Genomic DNA, 9,573 nt, shown 5'->3' with positions numbered 1-9,573 from the left:
GATGGGCGTGAGGACAAGACACATGATGTGTAATGCCAACTTTTTTGGAAGAAGGCATTGAGTTTTTCGTATTCACCACCCCAATCAGTTTGCATGGTAATTATTTTTCGACCAAATTTTCGTTCAACAAGTTGTTGGAAATTAAGAAAGACCTGATAAACATCAGAACGCTTCTTAAGCAAATATATCCAAGTAAATTTGCTAAAATCATCAATAAAGCTCACATAATATAAGTGTTTCCCAACAGAAGCTGGAGCAGGACCCCATACATCAGAGAATATTTGTTCCAATGGAACAGTAGACACACTAGTAGAGATGGGATAGGGAAACTAATGGCTTTTAGCTTGCTGACATGGATCGCATACATAAGGATTTATTTGTGGATCATAAGGGAGTTTATTCTTACGAAGTACTTGTTGAACAATAAAATAGGATGGATGCCCTAGACGATTATGCCATATGGATGAAGTGGGTTTGATGGTGATGAAGGCACACTTGGGAGACCTCGTGAAGAAGGGCATAATCGGGTAGAGACCACCATGGCAAGGACCTTTAAACAGTCTGTCCCTCGTGACCTGATCCTTGATCAAAAATAAGAAAGGATGAATTTCAAGAAATATATTGTTGTCTAAGGCAAGTTGATGAGAAGATAAAAGATTTTTTGGATGCACTAGGAACATGCAAAATATTGTTAAGAGAAAGAGAATTATGAGGGGTGTGCAAAGTAGAATGACCAACACGTGTCATTGTCATACCATTTCCATTTGCCGTATGGACTTGATCACGTCCACTGTAATTTTCCTGAGTGGTCAATTTGTGTAATTCTCCGGTGACGTGATTTGTTGCTCCTGTAGCAACATACCAGTTTGTATCCACTTCAAGATGTGCACCCTTGTCATCCGAGTGAGAGTCATCATCATCACCATTGTCAGAATACCTCCACCAACAATCACGTGATGGGTGCCCATATATTTTGCATATCTGACATGTAATATCCTGGCGAGGAGAAGGTATGCGACCATGGCCACGACCACGACCATGACCACCTCTCTGTGGATTACGACCATGTGTTGGATGTGTCTTCTGCGGACGACCACGGTATTGCCCATATCCACCACGAGATTTTTGCCGATAATTATTATTGAAGGAACGTCCTCGTGTAGCAGCATTAGCGGAAGACTGAAAACCCCCAACGGTTTGATCTGACTCGGCAAGCATTTGTTGCCTGTAATCATATGCCGTAAGCTGTGCACAAACATCAGCAAGAGTGGTGGTAGGAACAGCGTTAATAGAGGCAACCACAGAGTTATATTCTCCATCAAGACCACCAAGGATATACTCCTTCAGTTCATCATCATCAATTAGCCGACCAGCTGCAACAAGTTCTGAAGCAAAACTTTTCATCAAAGCAATATATTTATCTGCAGGCATATCACGCTTCTTTGTATTCACAAGTTTTCCACGCAACATATTGATGCGTGCCTTGGATTGTGAGGCAAACGAGGCTTCAATTGCAGCCCAGATTTCAGCAGCATGTTCTAACGCAAAAAATTAAGCAAGAACATCCTTACTTATTGATTTTGTGAGATAGCTCACGACTTGTTGATCCCTCTCAATCCAGGCTTCGTAGGCCGGATTCGACACAGTGGTCCTCGTGCTTTCAGCCTCAACCTCCAATGTTCTTGCAGGTGCTGAATCGGAACCATCAAGTAGCCCCATGACTCGAGCACCGCGAAAGGCAGGAAGAACCTGCATCATCCAGTAGATGTGATTTTCCCGAGAGAGTTTCTCCGAGGGAGGAGATCCCAGAAGCGCCGCCAGTGTTGAAGAGGAGGTCACCATGGGGAAGGAGGGAGGGAATCGATCAATGATCTTGACCAGCGATCAGGTTTTTGGTGTGTGTGTTTGGCTAGATCAGATCGCTAGACCTCGGAAGAGGTGGCTCTGATTCCATGTGGAATTGCAGGAAACGGGATACCTTCTCAGGTCCTGGTTGCGTGTTGATATAGATGGGAAGAGCCCCCATTATGGCGTTACAGAGGAGACTGATCGTTGGTGTACTACACCATACGAAAGGTTCAGAAACGGACGCTAGATTCAGTTACAAGAAGTCCAACAGTAAGTTGCCCCCACACAGTGAGGCTGGTCGTAGTGGGAGTAACATAGGTAGTAACATAGATGCCACATAAGCAAAAATGGTGAGGTGGCAAGTAGTTAATGAGGAGAGAGGCAAATAGAGTAACATAATATGTTACCATCACATAGCGGTTTCCAATGCAAAATGAGTCTACAAAGTAATAAATGAAGACACCTATGTTACCACACATATGACACTACCCACTATAGAGGTAGTAACATAGAGTAGTAACATATGTATGTTACTACTCTAAGTTACTCCCCACTATGACTAGCGCGAGAGGGCTTCGGGAGTGCTATGCGATGACCACTGGGTGCTATAAGGGCGGCACTGCACTGTGTTGCAGTGGCAACATAGGGCAAATAGCAAAAACTTAGAAAATGTTTGGGACGCCGACAAGTTTCGACACGAGTCATGTTCCCAAGCCTCGGGTCACAGTGAGCCATCTAGGGCGTCCGTTACACATGGATCCAATGTCGGAGGCGACCGATTCAATGAGCGCTTCAGCTAGTCAACGCCTAGCGCCGTCAAATTTTTAAAATCAAGTTACTCTGCTAACAACATTTCTTATCCTCAACTAAAAAAATGGCAGATTACATTAATTTTCACATCATTTCAGGCGGAGACCTTGGCAGGAGCTTGCGGAGCTGTGGCGAGAAATGACCGGAGTAATTTTATCGCAGCGGCAACATGGCCTATGGTTCATGTAGCATCAGTGGTTTCGGCAGAGATAAAGGCTATTCGGTATGGCCTTATTCTAGCTTCAAATATCGGGTGCTCCAATTTAATCATTGAATCAGATAGTTTAAATGCATTGGAGGCAGTTTCAGACCTTGATGTTTCCATGGGTCCCGATGTGCCAATCATCACCGAGACTAGTCTATTGGCGATGGACTTTTCAAATGTCAGCTTTGTTCATTGCGGAAGGGAAGCCAATCTTTTTGCTGATTGTTTAGCAAAGCATTGCTTTAGTCTTGGTTTATCTCAATTTTGGGACTCCAATCCCCCTGACTTTATTCTTCCACATATTGTAAATGACATGGCTATTATATGAGGAATAAAGTTATTTTTGTTCAAAAAAAATGGCAGATTATTTTTTAAAAATTGCTGAGTTGCATGCACACTTGTCACGCACATACATACTGTCAAAGACAGGAAACGTAAAATTTGTGTTTGTCAAAGACATTTCGCTCAAAGTAAGGAAGAAACTGAAATTTGTGCTTGTTGGGTTTATGACACTGTTGAGTGCTGAGCTACTGAAATGGACATTACAGTTGCTCAACATTAGCAAAGGATACAAGATGGTTTTCATTATCCCACACGCTGCAACAACAAAAATTCCATTCCAATGTTATTTCATTAACATAATGCTGCATTATTCTAACAGCTTATTGTCTTAGAAAATGTTTGGGACGCCGACAAGTTTCGACACGAGTCATGTTCCCAAGCCTCGGGTCACAGTGAGCCATCTAGGGCGTCCGTTACACATGGATCCAATGTCGGAGGCGACCGATTCAATGAGCGCTTCAGCTAGTCAACGCCTAGCGCCGCCAATTTTTAAAATCAAGTTACTCTGCTAACAACATTTCTTATCCTCAACTAAAAAAATGGCAGATTACATTAATTTTCACATCATTTCAGGCGGAGACCTTGGCAGGAGCTTGCGGAGCTGTGGCGAGAAATGACCGGAGTAATTTTATCGCAGCGGCAACATGGCCTATGGTTCATGTAGCATCAGTGGTTTCGGCAGAGATAAAGGCTATTCGGCATGGCCTTATTCTAGCTTCAAATATCGGGTGCTCCAATTTAATCATTGAATCAGATAGTTTAAATGCATCGGAGGCAGTTTCAGACCTTGATGCTTACATGGGTCCCGATGTGCCAATCATCACCGAGACTAGTTTATTGGCGATGGACTTTTCAAATGTCAGCTTTGTTCATTGCGGAAGGGAAGCCAATCTTTTTGCTGATTGTTTAGCAAAGCATTGCTTTAGTCTTGGTTTATCTCAATTTTGGGACTCCAATCCCCCTGACTTTATTCTTCCACATATTGTAAATGACATGGCTATTATATGAGGAATAAAGTTATTTTTGTTCAAAAAAAATGGCAGATTATTTTTTAAAAATTGCTGAGTTGCATGCACACTTGTCACGCACATACATACTGTCAAAGACAGGAAACGTAAAATTTGTGTTTGTCAAAGACATTTCGCTCAAAGTAAGGAAGAAACTGAAATTTGTGCTTGTTGGGTTTATGCCACTGTTGAGTGCTGAGCTACTGAAATGGACATTACAGTTGCTCAACATTAGCAAAGGATACAAGATGGTTTTCATTATCCCACACGCTGCAACAACAAAAATTCCATTCCAATGTTATTTCATTAACATAATGCTGCATTATTCTAACAGCTTATTGTCACACCAATTCATCAACTCTTAGGTTTTCCGTGTACTAGATAATAATAATAAATGAGCTGGTGTCCTAGATAATTCAAACTTGCTGGAACCGCCTCGCCTAAAAATGAATTGATGCAACTGCTAATGTTGGTGCATTAGCGTTTACATAAACGCTAAATTTAAACATTAGAAAAAATAGAGCAAACCCCACAATAGAAAGCCTGTATACTACATTCTCGCTTACTACTTGCACTTGCATTCAACGTACATCCAAGTTCAGAATACCACCGCTGAAACAATACTTTTGAAAATTATCTTCAGCGAGGACGAGCCAACCATGTTGTCCCTAAGTTGCTGGGCTATTGTTTCTTGCTCATTTTTGGTCCATGGAAACAAGCCTCCTACCAGATTAGGCAGTGCGTCCATTGCCTCGCAATCCTTGCATGGCTCATCATCTTCTTTCAAAATAACAGTTTTCAAGTTTGGTACTCGATCCATCACCTCACGTACAAATAACATATGTTGCTCCATGAGGGGACTAAAGTTGGTCACAAGAAGCTCTCTGAGTTTCCACTTGTTACAGCTTGTGAACCCAGCCACCTTCCAAGAAGGTTTCACTCTTTGAATGCCAACGCGCTCCCAATATAGTACCAGACATGGATGTTCAAACACCTGTATCCAAGAACCAAGACCTAATAATTACATAAAGTACATATAGTAGCTAGTATTCCCAGGAGATTCTATTCTGAAATCTATCAAGCGATGATATCAATAACCAGGAAGGAAATACATAAATCTATTCAACTAACAATCGAGAGAAAGGAATAAGTAAAATTAGTACCTCAATATCAAATATCTCAACACTCGGAGCAGCTTCAAGGAGATTTATTGTCCATAACAGGTCAAACTCAACATATATGCCATGAATAGACAGCTTCCTTAGGTTGCTGAATGCGGCCCGGAGTTGCTTGCTTTCCGGTAGGATCCAAAGCTGGTCAACAGACAAATCAAGGAAGAAATCAACGAAACATTCCTAGCAATAATAAAGGTAAGCAAATATCTTGATCAAGACATGAAACAGCAAAAAAATAAAAAAGAGCATACGTTCCTAATTAACCCTGTAACTTCAAAATTCCCAGTGATGAAATTAGAAGCACGTCGCACAATCTATACTGAAATAGTACGAAATTACCTTTTCTCCTTGGAAATTTAAGGTCAGGGTATGAATTTCTGTGGCACCATCTAAAAGCTGGCTTAAACTAAACCCCGAGTGCTCAAGGTCTGCACCACACACAAGGAATAACTCCTTAAGGGACGGGACATAACCAAAATGCAAGGGGGGCTCACAGTGCATCCACGCCTCCCAACTGAGCAGCTCTAGTTTGGGAAGGCAGAGCACCTCAAGCCTGATCGGTCGACCGACTGCTGTCCCAAATCGGTCGCGTTGCCAGGCCCACGATTGCTCGTACCTGAACCGTCGCAGCAGGTGTTTCCTATTCGGCGCTTCGAGCAACGGTTAACTCGAGAGCTATTTCTCGCCTTAAGCGAGATGTAAGCTGCTAATAGCGACTCACGCAGGCAACTGAACCGGCCTCCTCGCGAACACTAAAATGGTAATAATAAGCGAATAAAAAGGTGGCTCGCAGGTATTTGATACCTGCGGTGCTAGCTATATTTCCACTGGTTTTTCTCAGTTTCTCAGTTTTACTGTTTTTCTCTTCTTCTTTTTTTCTTTTTTGCTTCATCTATATTCGGCTTTCTCCGGGCTTTTTTTTTTCCTTTTTTGTCTGTTTCTTTTTCGTTTGGTTTTCTTATTTCTTCTCCCGTTTTTTGTGTTTTTCTTTAGGTTTTTATTTCTGTTTTTCATTTTTTTAGGATTTTTATTCTTACTATTTTTCTTCTATTTATCTTTCAATTTTTTGTTTCTTTCTTGGTTTCCAACGTGTTTTGTTATTCTTTGTCTCTTTATTGATTTTTATTGTTTTCTCATTCTTTTGTTTCATTGGTTTTATTTTTCCAACATTTGTTTCTTTGGTTTTCTTTTTTGGGTTTCTTTTTCATTTTTCATTTTTTTGCTTTTCTTTTTTTTTCATTCTACACTTTTTGTATACGTCAAGAATATTTTCAAATACATGTTTTAACATTTTTTAAATATGTGTTTAACATTTTATGAATACATGGTCAACATTGTTTCAACATTTTTCAAATGATTGATTAATATTTTTCAAATACTTTTCTAACATTTTCCAAATACAAGATTAGAATTACTAATTCTTTTTCTTTTCTTTATTTTCGTTTTCATTCTACATTTTTCGTATACATCAAGAACATTTTTTGAATACAATCTTAACATTTATCAAATACGAGCTTAATTTTTTTAATACATGGTCAACATTTCTCTATACACATTTTTTATATTTTTTCAAATGATTGATTAAAAAATTCAAATGTTTGTTTAACATTTTTCAAATACAAGATTACTCCCTCTGTCCCATAATATAAGAGCATTTTTGAAAAAAGCTATTATATTATGGGAAGGAGGGAGTAGAATTTTTTTAATACATGATCAGCATGTTTTCTATACACATTTTCAACATTTTTGAAGTACAAGATTAATAACACATGGTCAACATTTTTCTATGCACAAGTAACATTTTTTAAATGCTTGATTAAGATTCTTCAAATGCAATATTTATGGTTTTTTAATACCTGGTCAACATTTTTTCAGTACACATTTAATTTTTTCCAAATGCTTGATGAGCGTTTTTCAAATACATGTTCAATATTTTATTTAAAATGCTTGAGAAACATTCTTATATACATTATCAAAAAAATCATCAGTTTTTAATACATGATCAACAATTTTCCTATACACGTTCACCATTTTTCCCAATGCTTAATTAACTTTTTTTGTTCACGATATATATATTCTGGACTAATTACTAAATGTTTGGTGGATTGCCAAGGATCCGAACGACTGAGCGTTCCACCTCGATCGCTTGAGTCGACTGGATCGAGCGTGGCGCCTCGATCGCTCGAGTCGTGTTATCTCTACCCTATCCCTTGATTCATCTGATTTTTTCCACGACAAAAAGAAAGGAGCCTCAAATGGGACTCGATCTAGCTGACGAGCGATCCTTCGGGAGCCTCGCAACGATCACTTGCAGGTGAGCTGAGAGTGGGCCAAGTGGTGCGCTCTTAGCCGCCGCCACGTGTCATGCTCTGGACACTCCCTTCAGATTTTTTTTTTGCACGTGTATTCGGCTTTTTAAACGATTTTTTTCGGGTATTTTCCACTCTTTGGTTTTGCATCGGTCTTCCTTAGCTTTTGTACCCAAAAAATTTGAAAAAAATCACAAAAAAACGTGATTTTGTTTTTGTTTTTATTTCGCGAGATGCACGGTTTTGCTTATGGGAGAGGCATAGCCATGCCTCTCGGAAACGGGAAAAAAAGCGTTTTCTGTTTTTTCCCTTCCGCGAGAGGTATGGTTTTTCTTCTGTGAGAGGCACGGTTTTTTTACCGTAAACAGTTCGAGAACCACCTACTGTGAAATAAATAATATAATAAGATAGAGTATTTGCATATTTTAGAGCATCTCTAGCAGACCCCGTATATCGCCGACCTGCAAAACTCAATGAGATCCTCCTGAAGCTGAAAGTGAGTGTTTGCATTTTCAATCTCCTTGTAGGTCTGAAGAAAAGCTCTAATGCGGTTAGGGTCTCTAGCTGGTTTGACACGGCTACCCACATTGTCGTAGAAGAACTCCAAGTTCATGCCTCTTTCATCTTTGATAATCATATTGTGAAGAATAACACAGCATGTCATGATGTTTTTAAGTATCGCTTTGTCCCAAAAACGAGCAGGACCACGAACAATGGCAAACCTAGATTGCAAAACCCCGAATGCTCTTTCAATTTTTTTTCGGGCTGCCTCTTGTACCCTTGCGAATTCACATTGTTTTCTAGTTTGGGGGTGTTTGATGCTCTTGACAAATGTGCACCAAGGAGGGTATATACCATCTGCAAAGATAGTACCCCTTCGTGTATTCATGCCCATTGATAGTGTAGTTGCAAGCAGGAGCATCACCACTAGCAAGCATAGCAAACAAATGAGACCGTTGCAACACATTGATATCACTGAGAGTACCCGGCATACCAAAAAAGCAATGCCAAATCCATAAATCCTCGGATGCTACGGCCTCTAGCACAATTGTTGCATCACGAGACTTGCCATAATACATTCCCTGCCATGCTTTTGGGCATTTTTTCCAAGTCCAATGCATACAATCTATGCTTCCTAGCATGCCAGGCCAACCTCTTCTATCATTAGATGCCATCAATTTTTTTGTGTCTTCCTTGTTGGGTGCCCGAAGATATTCAGGATCAAAGACACGGATGATCACTTTGGCAAACCTACGCACTGACTGAATTGTAGTATCTTCACCAATGCGAAGGTACTCATCGGCATAGTCAGCCGAAATGCCGTATGCAATTACCCGCATAGCTGCTGAGATTTTTTGATATGCACTAAATCCCTTCAAGCCCACGGCATTTCTTCTTTGAGTAAAATACTGACAATTGGCCTCGCAAGCTTGAACAATTTTCACAAAGAGGGATCGGCGCATTCGGTACCTTCTCCGGAAGAGGTGCGGCGGATATGTTGGATTCTCCGCGAAGTAGTCTTGCATCAACATCTCGTTCCAAAGATGGCAATTTCGAGTGCAAAGACGACCGACGGTCGATCCTCGCTGCCTCTTTTGGTTCTCATCTTCGTGCTCCTTGACGACAAGGGCCGTCACCAACGTCTGTTGGCGGTAGTTGACAAGTAACGTCTCAACATCCGAATCGTCCGAATTAGATGAATCGTCGAGCAAAAACTTCTCGCACGGGCTCAATTCCATCTAAAATCACAAATACGCGTGCCGCGTTAAGCAGCTATGCATACCGCTCGGCACAAGCACAAGTACAAACTCACCGACTGCTCGGAGGCGGTGGATCCCGAGGCGGCGACAGCGACTAGGGGCGGTGGATCCCAGGCG

The 9,573-nt window shown here is 40.8% G+C and overlaps 1 pseudogene; it reads right to left on the bottom strand.

The window, feature by feature from the left end:
• Positions 1-1,249: 1,249 nt before the first annotated feature.
• LOC125528923 lies at positions 1,250-1,365 on the bottom strand (annotated as a pseudogene).
• Between the last annotated feature and the right edge of the window lie 8,208 nt (positions 1,366-9,573).

Source organism: Triticum urartu, unplaced genomic scaffold (genome assembly GCF_003073215.2).
Source record: "Triticum urartu cultivar G1812 unplaced genomic scaffold, Tu2.1 TuUngrouped_contig_5216, whole genome shotgun sequence".
Lineage (NCBI taxonomy): Eukaryota > Viridiplantae > Streptophyta > Magnoliopsida > Poales > Poaceae > Triticum > Triticum urartu.
The sequence above is the reverse complement of the archived record's forward strand: the minus strand, read 5'-3'. Positions and strand labels throughout refer to the sequence as shown.